Below are 13943 nucleotides of genomic sequence, written 5' to 3' on the forward strand. Positions count from 1 at the left end.
ACATGCATCAGGCACATTCAGAGTATAAGTCATGTAAAACTCTTCAGGTATCGCTTTGTAAATGCACAGATTACAGGGACTGCCATAACCGTAGCTGAATGTGGCAATCAGTCAGTTTGCTATTATGTAATGATACTGTTCAAAATTATAACAGCCATTATTTGGGTGTCTAAGCTTTGCAATATTCTGGGGTCTCATACTTATCAAAAGATAGGCAGTCAGTTTATTCTTACCATTTTTCAGTGGATTTAAATTAGTGTTAACAATAATGCATTCAAATTAGATGAGCAAAAAAAGCCATTTCTATTGGCATGACCGCACTTCTAAAATTCTATATTTTTAAAATGAATGTATATTAAACAATGATACAAATAGCATTAGGATCAACATTCTTTGAAATTCTCGTGCAACTACAGCATGGCCAATAATGTATGAATCTCATCAAGTTAACATTTTCTGCCTAAGTCCATTTTATAAGCTGATTTCCAGGAAATCTTTGTCAAGATTCTCATCCTGTTGTGTTTTAAATTTTTTAAATATTATTTTGCCAACGTTCTCGTTTTACTGATATGAAACCTTTATTGTTCTCTTGTTTTCAGCTTATAGCTGACTGTTGTTGAGCTAACAGATATTTTAATTATGCCGTATCTTCTTAATCACATTTCTTTAATGTTTTCCCAATCATATATTTGTTCACAACTTTGTTTTGGTGTAATTTCAGAAACATTGATTCATCTTGTTAAGCCTTCATGGACAGGTATAGATTGAGGGTACCCGGTCTGGAAATATAGTAACTGAATTTCTGCTCTTTGCAGATTGTGTTGTCCTTTTAGCTTCATCAGACTCTGGTGTGGACTGGAAGAGTTCACGACTGGGTGAAATGCAGTTGGGATAAGAATCATTATCTTAAAAATGAAAAAATTGGCTTAGTTTCTTCACATTGAGCTTATGTCAAATTACACGATTTCTAGTTAAAGGGTATTATCAGACTTGCCAACTGAAGATGCTGATCTAGTCATTGGACCATATCAATGTATTTATATTTTATAAATTACTGGGCAGTGTCCACTTTACAGCACAGTAGTGCTTGCACCTTATTCAGAGAGTCAATAGCATTCTGCCTGACCAAACTGGTGCTGTCTAAGGGGTTAACAGGTATGAGGAGTTCAGCAGCAATCTTGCCCTCTTCTTTTTCTTTTTCCATTCTGTCATGGTACGCTCAACATGAGACATCAGACAGATGAGCTTCACTTCTGTTTGCAAAGTGTAAAACTCCCAACTTCCTTATTCCTTGTCACTGTATTAAACACATTATAATTCCAGTTGACCACACATTGTTGATCAGCTCTCATGCACTCACAGCCCACCTCATGGCAAATCACAGACTAGTTGAAGTGACTCACTGGGCATGTCACATTATGCGATTGGCCTTCATGGAGACACACCACTGACTGTCCTCGACTGGCTAAGATTATATAAACTAAGGCTACGACTGAAAATTGTTGGAGAGGTCACATAATGTGACATAGCCTAAGAGGTGAGTAACAACCCAAAGTGGAGGAGCTAAAATACCTCAGGGTATCGGTAGTGAGCGAGAGTGTCGGTGATCGTAGGACAATGATTAATGAAATCACTGTAGTGGTGGTAGTGTTGCAAACGTTCAAGATTGTGGTGGAGTTTTTCCTCACTCTCTTTATAGGATAAATGAAATTGACATGAAACCACCAACATGAAAGAGGTCTATAGTTTGAGAGACAAGAGAGGAGACATTTGACAATACGTTTAACAGGAATTCACATCTAAAACCAGCAACTGTAACATAATGTCTGCTACAATGGATAATACATTAAATAATCGCTAAATACAACTTAGGTTGAAAACTCCAAAGCAGTTTTTCTTATCAACAAACCATGCTGTTATTTTGTTACCAGAACTAAACAACTCCCATGGATGTTTTGCAGATGTACATTTTAAGTGATTGTTAATAGTCAGGCTTTGTATGTGTTGCTACGCATGACAAAACTTTTATAAAACCTAAAGTGGTTTCAGGCAACCGTAAGACAGAAAACTGTGAGCTAGATGTTGAAAAGAAGTATGTAGACATTTGGTTTCTTTGGCAAAAAAAAGTCTTTGTGGATGGGGGGGTGGGGTAGCATGGTCAGAGGCCCAGACAGACTATTAGACCCCACGTGTCTAAGGGTCTGCTGCTCCAGAGTCAGTCATGGGGCTGGAAGAGGGAAAACAAGAAATGCTAACAGATGTGGAGCTGATTTGCCAGGTTTAAATAATTGAGGCTTATTTCATTGTGGGTTGTCTTTTCTTGTGAACTAGGCTTTTAAAGGTTATATAAAATAAATACGCCCTAGAACAATCGGAAACGAAAAACCACCAATGGTCAGTTTGGCTTTCTACTTGAACCAGATTTAGTCATAGGAAATAATCTAAAAAGCTTGTGCACTTCTTTTATTAAATATATAAAGCCCACACTCTAGCTTGTGGGTTACTAATACCACATGGTATCATTCTGGTTTTCTTAAACTGAAAAAATGAATCAATAGCAGAATATCTTATAGGCAATAGCACTAAGTATTAAATAAACAAAAAGACAAGCAAAATCCTAGCTGCCCATGTACTTTGCTAAACAGTATGATAGTTGCTGAGTAAACCATGGGCTGGTTTGCCCAACTAACCACAATACAATAAAAGCATCAATCATCATTCCCTCTCACCTCCTGGTTTTTGTCTTACACTGTATTTCTGATGTAGTGGCCACACAACCTCCTTGTTTTAGTGCACCCTGGTATTAAGTTATTGATTCAGGGGTGACCATATTCAGTTCAAGGCCTACAAGAGGAAAACGAACTGTGAATTCTACACTTCACATAAAGGATAAGCCATCATATGTTATGCACAGGTCATAGGTATGGCATTATCCTAGTCCTTTCCTGCATTACATTTGGCTTTTTGCCTCCAAATAAGTTCCTTCTACATTCACATTTCTTTGCAGAAACTACTTTTTGATAAGCTTTTTCTCTTAGGTTATTAATGTTAAGATTACATGTGATTTACCATCCAGCTTGCCTCTGTAATGTTATAAATGGATTTTAAATAGATGATATGCTGCGGTCATTACAAAACATAGTGTTGACACGTTTCAACTGCCTTTCAGACAAGCTGCAAATGAGAGAAGTCATAGAGAGAGCTAAGAGGATGTGAAGGCTACCTTATGTCTGCCACATCTGAGAATGTAAAAACAAAAAGTGTGGTATACTAAACATTCCCTTAGTCAGCTGATATCACTGTGATCCCAAGCACCTAAGGAGCTCTGTTACACCCTATCAGTGTAGTAGCTCGTCCAAAAATGGAAAGCGTGAGCACCTGAGAGAGGCTAAAAGTAAGGATGAAAGGTTTTAGAACCAGCCTGCCTCCAAATAATGAGGAATGTTTGATTGCTTTTGAATAGCTTGGATGAACTGTTACATCCCCGTTGGAAAAACTGTTGGATGAAGTGCTACATGGTAAGTCACATTTTGTGTACAGTGATCCCTCGCTATATCGCGCTTCGCCTTTCGCGGCTTCACTCTATCACGGATTTTATATGTAAGCATATTTAAATATATATCGTGGATTTTTTGCTGGTTCGCGGATTTCTGAGGACAATGGGTCTTTTAATTTCTGGTACATGCTTCCTCAGTTGGTTTGCCCAGTTGATTTCATACAAGGGACGCTATTGGCAGATGGCTGAGAAGCTACCCAACTTACTTTCTCTCTCTCTCTCTTGCGCTGACTTTCTGTGATCCTGACGTAGGGGGTGTGAGCAGGGGGGCTGTTCGCACACCTAGACGATACGGACGCTCGTCTAAAAATGCTGAAAGATTATCTTCACGTTGCTACCTTCTGTGTGCAGCTGCTTCGTGAAGCGACATGCTGCACGGTGCTTCGCATACTTAAAAGCTCAAAGGGCACGTATTGATTTTTGACTTTGTTTTTCTCTGTCTCTCTCTCTCTCTCTCTCTCCCTGCTCCTGATGGAGGGGGTGTGAGCTGCCGCCTTCAACAGCTTTGTACCGGCGGTGCTTCGCATACTTAAAAGCCAAACAGCCCTATTGATTTGTTTGCTTTCCTCTCTGTTTCCTTTGAAGAGGAAGATATGTTTGCATTCTTTTAATTGTGAGACAGAACTGTCATCTCTGTCTTGTCATGGAGCACAGTTTAAACTTTTGAAAAAGAGACAAATGTTTGTTTGCAGTGTTTGAATAACGTTCCTGTCTCTCTACAACCTCCTGTGTTTCTGTGCAAATCTGTGACCCAAGTATGACAATATAAAAATAACCATATAAACATATGGTTTCTACTTCGCGGATTTTCTTATTTCGCGGGTGGCTCTGGAACGCAACCCCCGCGGTGGAGGAGGGATTACTGTATTGCTGAAAAATGGCTTAAACGTCTAATTTCAGACACTGTTTTAACTCTGGAGAGATTTCATCACATAAAATCAGACAGCATGGTAAACACTAGAATCCCTGAAGCCTACGAAAAAAGTCGTAATCTCGGGCCACCTTAAATTCCTTCACACCTTTCCATCAGTGTCTTTGTTTTGTAAATAAGTCGAACAGCACAAGCAGCAAGCAGCTTGCTATCCCATCCCCTCCACCGCTGCAGCTCAAGTCGGACAAAAAGTTCTCTCAGCTCAAGTCTCTTTATCTGGGTGTGAGGTGCCTGGAGTTGTATAGAGTAAATAATATATCATTATTTGGAATACATCCAATGTCTACAACGATCTGGGTAAATGTAGGATGACAGGAAATACAAGGTAAGAAATGCTGAACACATACCTAAAACGGAAACTTTTTCTATGTTATAGTAATAATGATGTCCAAATATCAAATAAACATGTGTGCTTTTATTCAAGAATATAACCAAAGAAAAAAAATCATTCAATTTACAGTACATGTTGATGTAAATAAGTTAAAAACCCAAGCTCAGATGTCAATCGACAAAAAGTCAATGTGTCATCTTGGATGGTGCAGACATAAGAACTGCTGCTTTATTACCAAAAGGTTGCGGTTCGAGTCTGGGTGTTCTGTGTTTTGAGTAGTGAGCTGCTATTATTATTACTATAATATAATAAAAACATACATTTGATTTGAGTCTGTAACACCTGGTGTAAATTTTGGCTACTTGTAAAAGTTAGCACTTGTTTTTTTATTATTCAGTTTTATTCTCTCAGTGACGTTCACGTGGTACAACAAACTTGCCTCTGCCTCTCTGAGTTCATGGTGTTTATCTTCATTCTTTTCACAAGAGCAGCGATGACCACATTTGGTACTGTGGTTGATGCCTGCTCAGAACTATTTGTTGTACCGGCAATCAAAGATATGATGTCCTGTGACCACTACCAGACTGGACTAATGCAGGAATGTAACAACAGACAACTTCTTCACAGCACTTTCACTGGCTAATAGACTGCTGCACAACTCTGCTTGGCACCATAAAGTAAAATGGGCACATACACCGTCAGCATGGCACTGCTACATCTAAACACTAGCATGGGGAATTGCACGCATACTAAACAGACTTGAGCTGCAGGTGGAAGTTCCCATTTTACTTTATGTGGTTTTTGGAATTGGCATTTTCTTTACATATTCCAAGGTCTATCCATAGAAACTTTGTTTCTCATACACAATGCAAAAACATTTTGTCAGGTTTGTTCAAAAAAATTTTAATACATTAGAAACACTTTTTAAGATGTTTCCAAGTAGTCAGTGTTTACAGCCAAGTTTGTACTCACTGAGCAGTGACCTTGGAGGCAGAAAACACATTTAAGGCTAATCTACTGAAAAAACCTACAAGTAACTCTTAGCTGTCATGGAGGAACTTGAAGGTTTAAAGATGTTGAAAATCAAATCTGAGCACTTTGGCAAAAGGATAAATCAGAGTTCTCCTTTTATCAAAATTCTACAGTGAGACATACATTGTTATGTTGTTGAAGATAAAAAAAATATAGAAGTGGTGTATGGTGAAATTATGTAATTTACAGTAACCATATTTTGAGCATATATGAATGGCATAACTCTTCTCTTGGTCTGAAAATCATTTATTTTAATTTTGTTCACTCTTTTGCCATATCCACATAAAGACTGTCATTGTCAAGGATGGAAATGCTTTTCTTCAGTCAAGGACAACATTTTGCTTTATAGTAAAAGTGGCCTCTTGAAAGAACTAATTTTCTCCGGCACCTGATATTGTATGCAATAGAGCATCTATATATATAATTCACTAAGCCGGGAGACAAGTAGCCACCCATGGAAAGCACGCCGGAAGGGGCGTGGATTCACTAAACCGCCGACAAGTAAGACGCCAATGGCGCACGCAGGAAGGAGCCACGCCCACCAACTCTTAGACCATTGGATACGACGAAAGAATCACAGAGCCACGCCCACCAACTCGGACACGACGCCTCGGAAAACATGCCGTCTTTTCTGTTTGTCTGTGCCACAGTCCACTTGCCACAGTCTGAGCCACGTTGACTTTTCATTAGTCAACCTCAGTGGAACCTTGGTTCACACAGAGGCAGCACCAGAGAGAGACAGAGGCACACACAGGCAGCGCGAGAGAGAGCCGCGCACACAGAGGCAGCGCCAGAGAGACAGAGGCACACACACACACACACACACACACACAGAGGCAACGCCAGAGAGAGACAGAGGCACACACAGGCAGCGCGAGAGAGAGAGCCGCACACACACACAGAGGCAACGCCACAGAGAGACAGAGGCACACACAGGCAGCGCAAGAGAGAGCCGCGCAATCCTTTAAAACTGAAGTTAAAACACAATGAAGGAAGCAGTCTTTAAAAACCAATAAGCCCTGTGCCTCTTTTTCATTAGCGTCTCACCTGCTTAAGGCCCTGCAACAGTCGAGACGCTCTCTCTGCAGCTGACCTTCTCTGTGCCTGACTCCACTACTGTCAGTCGCCTGATTAAAAATGGCCTTTTGAAGGGGAGCTGTGGACCCGCTATACCACAGGAACACATTTCCTTCTAGCCTGCTCTCGCTCACTCTAACGTACCGGCTTGCTCTCTCTCTCTCTCTCCTTACTCGCTCACACACTGCACAGGGGAGAAATGCCCGAAGCACGAGTCTACCCGGAAACTGTTTCAGCCACACTTCCACGCCCCTCGCTACACTGTGAGTGCGATGATTATTTATTTAAAAATGGGCTTTTGAAGGGGAGCTGTGGACCCGCTATACCACAGGATCACCTGTGACATTGCCTTCACATTGTTTTCCTTTTATTTATGATCCTGTTGAGCAGATCAGACACCCAGGCAAACAACACTGAATAATCAATAGCTGCAACCACTTTGCCCGCCCCAACTCCTCACCTGAGTCGGTTTCGTCTCTGTTCAGCAGTGTTTCCCAAACTCGGTCCTGGTGAACCCCTGTGGATGCAGGGTTTTGTTCCAACCAGATTCCTAATCATTAATGCCGGTGAAACTCATCCGGGATAAGTTGGTTTTTCAAACGCAGCCGTGTAGCAGATTAGTCTAGCAGGATGTAATAATCCGAGATGAATGCGCGCCTCCGCGCTGAGTGGAAACACAATGTATATTGCTGCAACAAAATGATGAAAGAGCAGGCACAATTTTTTCACACAAGCTGAGTGGGTGGGTGTTAGTTAGTTAATTAGCAACTTGAAGGATTTCAAGATATAATATACACAAGAGGTAACACTGCAAAAGCAGCCCAAACCAGAAAAGACGGCTGGCAAATTAAACGCGTGTGCATTGTACTTACTGAAAGCAGCGTTACGGATTTTGCAAATGTTCATTTTTTTTCCCTCTGCTTAAAAAACATTGAAAAAGCGGCGCGGATTGGTTTGCAGCGTGTAAAACAGTTTGTTTGTCGCGGATAATTTGCTATCCACACAGGGAGGAACCGGGAAACGAACCCACGATCTTCCACTGTCTCCTTACTGCAAAGCAGCCGTACTACTACAGCGCCACAAGGCAGTTAAAGAATGCAGCGGGCCACATGTTCATTTTTTCCCCTGTGCTTAAAAGACATTAAAAAACTATTTCTCAACTGTGACTCCGGAACAACTCAGTACGCGAAAAGCGGCCAGAACCGCAAACAACAATGAAAACTCTACGTGACTCACAGGTAGTGATAGGCCGCTCGATACTCAGGTTTCGACACTGTGTCGAGCTTTCGAAGCACTGCAGATTTTAATACTTGATCGAATAATGACATATGTGATTTAAGGATTTCACATTTTCTTTCTCAAATGTGCTTACCTATATCATGGCAAAGTACAGGGATAAACCTTTATTTTCTGTCTACTCCGTTTTAATTAAGACAGACCAAAGAAACATTTAAGGCTATTAAATGTGATCTCAAGAAAAGATCAGGGTTAATTATAATACTAATAACAGGAGCGATTATAATGATACAGTGCAAAAGTAAATACTAATTGAAAGAGCCGGGAATGCATGAGGTGAGGCGTCTTATTTTGTTTAACTCTTGCTATCGTATAGTGCATTCTGCCTGTCGGCGTTAGTTATATTTATATTTTTTAGACATCACACACTACAAGCTGCTGACGAACCCTTCTCTTCGTTGTCAGTCTGTAGCTACGAAAAAATAAAAGCAATACGACTTTTAACAGACGTCATTGAAGTGTATCATAAGTTTCTGTAATGTTAATGAAAATGGCCAGGAGGTGTCACGAGAGAGGTGAGTGTCAAATGCTTCGAAGCTTCGATACGATTTCCGACACAATTGCTTCAAACGTGTTGATGCTTCGTGAGGCTTCACCCCGCCCATCACTACTCACAGGTTACTGAACGAGAAATCAGCAGACTAGCATGACGGATGGGGCGGAATGGCCGTCCTTCCCCTCTCCTCTGGATTTTTCAAATGTTAATTTTTTCCCTGTGCTTAAAAATCATTAAAAAAGCGGCCTGATTATGCGGCGTATGGTACGCCGCGGGTTGGCTAGTTATAATATAATCCACAGTCTTAAAAATGAACAGATCACAGGAAACATGTTTCATCCACAAACACTGTACGGCAGGTACCTCTCAGGTAGGCTGAGTTTTGTCAAATATATAAATAATTAATAAGATGTTTAAAAGCTAAATTTCAGGCAACTCTAAATATGTGCCAATTATAATGTACTAGTTTTTCACAGACATACTACTAATATTGAAAACTTAAGCATTAATGGAGATTTGAATCACTATTCTTGTTTGATGAAACAAAAACAAAAATGATTTTTTTCTTTTTTTAATCAATACATTGAACCTGTTATTAAAAATTTAGGTCATGGCGTGTAAATTGTCATTAATTCTCCTCCAGTTGAAACACTAGCCAGGTTTCCATCCAAGGAGTTTTTGTGAAAAAATATTTAGCGCTTCAAATTTTTTTACCGATATAGCTGATGGAAATGCTAATTATCGATAAAATGTTGTACATGTCGACATAATATTTTTCCGTTTAACTTTAGCGCATAAATTCCATATCGATACTTCAGATGTCGCAAAAACTACATTGGAAACAGTTTTTGTCGGAAAAAAGGGCTTTAACACAAATAAATGTGTCACATTTTCATCACGTGCAATCAAAACAAGAATGGCGGAGCGGTTCGCATGGTCTGATGCAGAGTTTTTTTTTTGATTAAACGTCGTTATTTTGTATTAATTCAAATTTCAGTTTTAATTAAAAACCTTAAGGGAAGCAGGTTAATTCAGTTGTTATCGCACTGTGAAGGGATGTTGAAAGGTAGGCTCACCTGTACAGATCCGATGCTGCAAACACAGCTGCATCATGGGCACTTCCAGGAGTGCCAACGCAAATGTCTCGTATCATGCACCTGTCATCAACAAGGGCCTGGAGAACAATAGATGGCCACCCTTTGCGATTAATGTAATCGCGGTAGCCTTCCGTCGGGGGAAGAATAGGCACATGCGTGCCATCCAGCGCACCCTAAATCTGTGGCACAAGATGCACCAAGGAATTGCGGTATGCAATTTCATTGGCCTCCGCTACAGTCGGAAGTCTGATATAACGCCGCATTAATGTTTCTTTAATAGCGGTGCACACAGCATATACACATCGATGGACGGTAGTTTTACTAACCCCGAAAGTTTCTCCAACTACTCTATACTCGGCGCAGGTTGCCAGCTTGTAAAGGGCGATGGCAATCCGCTTTTGGGTTGGAACCGGTGGTCGGTGGCAACCTGTGATGGGCGCAACATCAGGACTGATGAATCCACACAACATCTCAAACGTCGGCCGTGTCATTATAAAATGTTGCAGCCAGAGATTTTCTGTGAAGTGTCTCTCCACCACCTCCTCCCAGAAGGTCTTATTCCGTCGTCTCTCCCATACCCGTGGGTTTCGTCGCACTGGGGTACTTTCTTCGAGCTCTAGGGCTATCAGACAAGCAACTGCTTCATTCTGCTGTCGTCTTCGGATATTATGTACAATTCCAATTATTTGTGAAACTGAAATAACAGTAAGCTGGTCTGAATAATCTCTCCATTTCTTTGTTTAGTGGAGGGGGTGTAACGTGGAAAACAAAAGGTAGATAATTTGCGACATACACAAAATTATGTATGGAAACGGCTCAAGGGCAGATTTTTTTCGCGATACAACAAAAGTTATGCGACAGTTCGTTTTGGGGGAGATGATGTCATCACGCACACCATTTTATCGATAAAAAGCCAGTTGGATGGAAACAGGCTGGAGACAGCAAATTTCGCACATTTTTTTTACGTATATTCTGTTTGTCGATAACAAAACGTCGCAAAAAACTGGATGGAAACTTAGCTAATGACTAAAGCCTTTTTCCAACATGCAGTGTGTACTATTATACTGCTTCATTGAGAACATAATCTGTTTTGCTGTAGGTAGAAGAGTTAAGCAAATGACTGTCCATTTGAGAGATACAATAGAACTTTAGAACAATCTAGACAAAAACAGGTCATTCAGCCCAACAAAGCTCACCAGTTATTTGTTGACTTTTAATTAAAATAAATGAATACACTTAATTCTTCTAAAATAACATCAAGCCTAGTTTTGAAAGTCCCTAAGGTCCTACTGTCTACCACACTATTTGGTAGCTTATTCCAATATCTATGGTTCTCTGTGTAAAAAAAAAACGTCCTAATGTTTGTGTGAAATTTACCCTTCACAAGTTTCCAATTATATCCCCGTGTTCTTGATGAATTCATTTTAAAATAACTGTCTCGATCCACTGTACTAATTCCCTTCATAATTTTAAAATCATTTCACCTCTTAATTTTCTTTTGCTTAAACTGAAAAGGCTCAGCTCTTTTAATCTTTCCTTATAATTTATCCCCTGTAGGCATGGAATGAGCTCAACTGCTCTTCTCGGGGCTGTACTGGTGTGGTTACTGGAAACATATTCGTTGTGGTGGGTGTGGCCTGCACTTATATTGGTAGTAGAAAGCAGCATTGCTTCCATCAAAGTTCACTTTCTGGCTAGGTTGTCTTCTATGTGAATGATTTGTGTTCTTCCTTTCTTAGCATTGTTCCCTCCATAAAATAAGGTCTTAGAAATTTAGGTCCAAAGATATATTATTATACAAGCTGATGTTCATAAATAGAACTGCTGTTGCTGTGGGTGAAATTGGTAACTTCACTTAGAAAAAAAGAAAAACCTGAAAAATGGATGGATGGACTGACAGATTTGGGTAAGTAAGTAAAATAGCTGGGGCACCTGGTGCTGCCCATCTTAGGGGTTACAACCAGCACTGCCTGGTGTGGGTACACCAACTAAATTTTGGAATGAAGTATAGTCTGTGGTATTCTCCTGTATATGAACAGGAACTGAAAAAAGTTGTGCAAAAGTTGGCAGAGGCAGACACACCAGTGTGGATCTGCATTCTGGACAAGCACAAGTGGGGTAGTGGGTGCTGCTTGGGAAGGGGCACTGACTACATTTTGGAACAAAATAACATAGCCTACAGTCTTACAAATGGGATGATCATGTTAAATTTAGTGGAGATAAGTTCAACACTGTGGACTAGTATACCAAACAAACAAAAGTACACATTCAGCTTCATATATTCAATTTAAAAGCTTAGTACAATAAAAATAACATAATCTAACATTGTAATACATGACAAATTCAAATTTGCTATTAGTTTTGCTTTTGAAAGTGTTAAACATATTTTGCACCCTTTAAAACACCATGTTGTTTAAATTATAGGAGATACCATTGTATGATTGCTGTAGTTAGAACATGACTCTCAGTTGTCAAAGGGTTGTTGCCTCGGTAGTCACACCACAAGTTGAAAGGCCGGCTCTGACATTCCATCCCTATCTGAGATTTTGGATATTCAAATCAAGACAAAACTCTTTTCCTACAAACTTTTCTTGTTATGGCTTTGTTGACACGTTTCTTTAGTGTTCGTTATCCTTTTGCGCATTGGGCTTTGTGTGATTTTCTGGTTTCAGTCTTTTCTTTGTATTCAACAACATCTCTTCTCCTGATCCTTTGAACATGTACAGTAATCCCTCACTACTTCGCGGTTCACTTTTCGCGGATTCACGACTTCGCGGATTTTATATGTAAGCATATCTAAATATATAACGCGGATTTTTCGCTGCTTCCCGGGTTTCGGCAGACAATGCGTCTTTTTACTTCTGGTATTTGCTTCCTCAGTTGGTTTGCCCAGTTGATTTCATACAAGAGATGCTATTGGCGGATGGCTGAGAAGCTACCCAATCAGAGCACGCAGTTAAGTTCCTGTGTGCTGCTGATTGGCTCAGCGACGGAGTGCTGCATTAACCAGGAAGTCTCATCTCACTCATTCAACATTAACGTGCTCTTGCTACTGCATTCAGGGGATTATCACTTTCAATCGTCATCATTTTTACTGAGCAGCATATTCATCACCATCATCACGTCATATATAGCTACGTGTACTTCACTATACAGTAAGAGTAAACTTATCTACCGATTTCATATTGCTTAGCAGTTGTCCCTGTTATTAATAGAGTAAAGGGTGGGTTGTAAACAATACAGGGAGGGTTTAAAAACGTCCAAATACACGTTAAATAATTAAATAAATATGGTGTCCCTACTTCGTGGAAATTCAGTTATCGCGGTCGGCCTTGGAACCTATCTCCCGCGATAAGTGAGGGATTACTGTACTGCTATTTTACCTCTTAGCATCACAGTAACAGAAGAACATAAAAAGTTTGACAAAAGAGGAATGATAACTGATTTTCTACCTTCTAGCCAAGTTGTCCTAATATCGCATCCATCGCATGACTTGTTGGTTTGTTTTGTGTTCACTCAACACTAGTCAAAAGAACTTCTTTCTGGATTCTTTCTTGAATTCCTTTCCCTTTAATATCTACCAGCTTCCTTGAGAAAATGATTTACTATGTAACTAAAAGAAACCTAGTAGATCAACCTTAATAATGGAGAACACAAAACAGTTTTAAAAAGAAAACAGTGAATTAATACTGCCTATTATAAATTGTAGTACAGATCTAACTTTATTTTGATTTCATTTCAAACAAGTAGATCTGATTCTTCTTTAGTAAAAAACAACAAATACAATGGAGCAAAATTTGTTTTTAAGTAAATTTAATAGACTGGCATCCTGGGTGGTTCTGAGAATTGTCAGATTGACCTAAATAAACTGGAAAAAGATATTGATGGAAAGGAAAAACCAGCATGTTATGTCAAACAAAACAGCACCTTTTCTGTGTATTTTCCCTCCGTGTATTCTTAGAAGGGTAGAACCTATCAAAGAGGCAAGGTGCAAAGAGCACAGGCAGGAAAGATTCCAGGATGTGTCACCAAGTCCATCATTTGTTGCTAGCAGTCCAATTCATAGTTGTCAACTGACAAAATATTTTTGGACTTTGAATAGAAACCATAGCTTCTGGAGCAAACTT

The 13943-nt window shown here is 39.8% G+C and overlaps 1 protein-coding gene across 2 annotated transcripts in view; it reads right to left on the minus strand.

Annotated features, from left to right (window-relative positions):
- bcl9 (BCL9 transcription coactivator) overlaps positions 1-13943 on the minus strand; it is a 554068-nt gene that overhangs the window by 514763 nt on the left and 25362 nt on the right. The gene's annotated exons all lie outside the window — the stretch shown is intronic.

The sequence above is a fragment of the Erpetoichthys calabaricus genome, chromosome 4 (assembly GCF_900747795.2).
Source record: "Erpetoichthys calabaricus chromosome 4, fErpCal1.3, whole genome shotgun sequence".
Classification (NCBI taxonomy): Eukaryota; Metazoa; Chordata; class Cladistia; order Polypteriformes; family Polypteridae; genus Erpetoichthys; species Erpetoichthys calabaricus.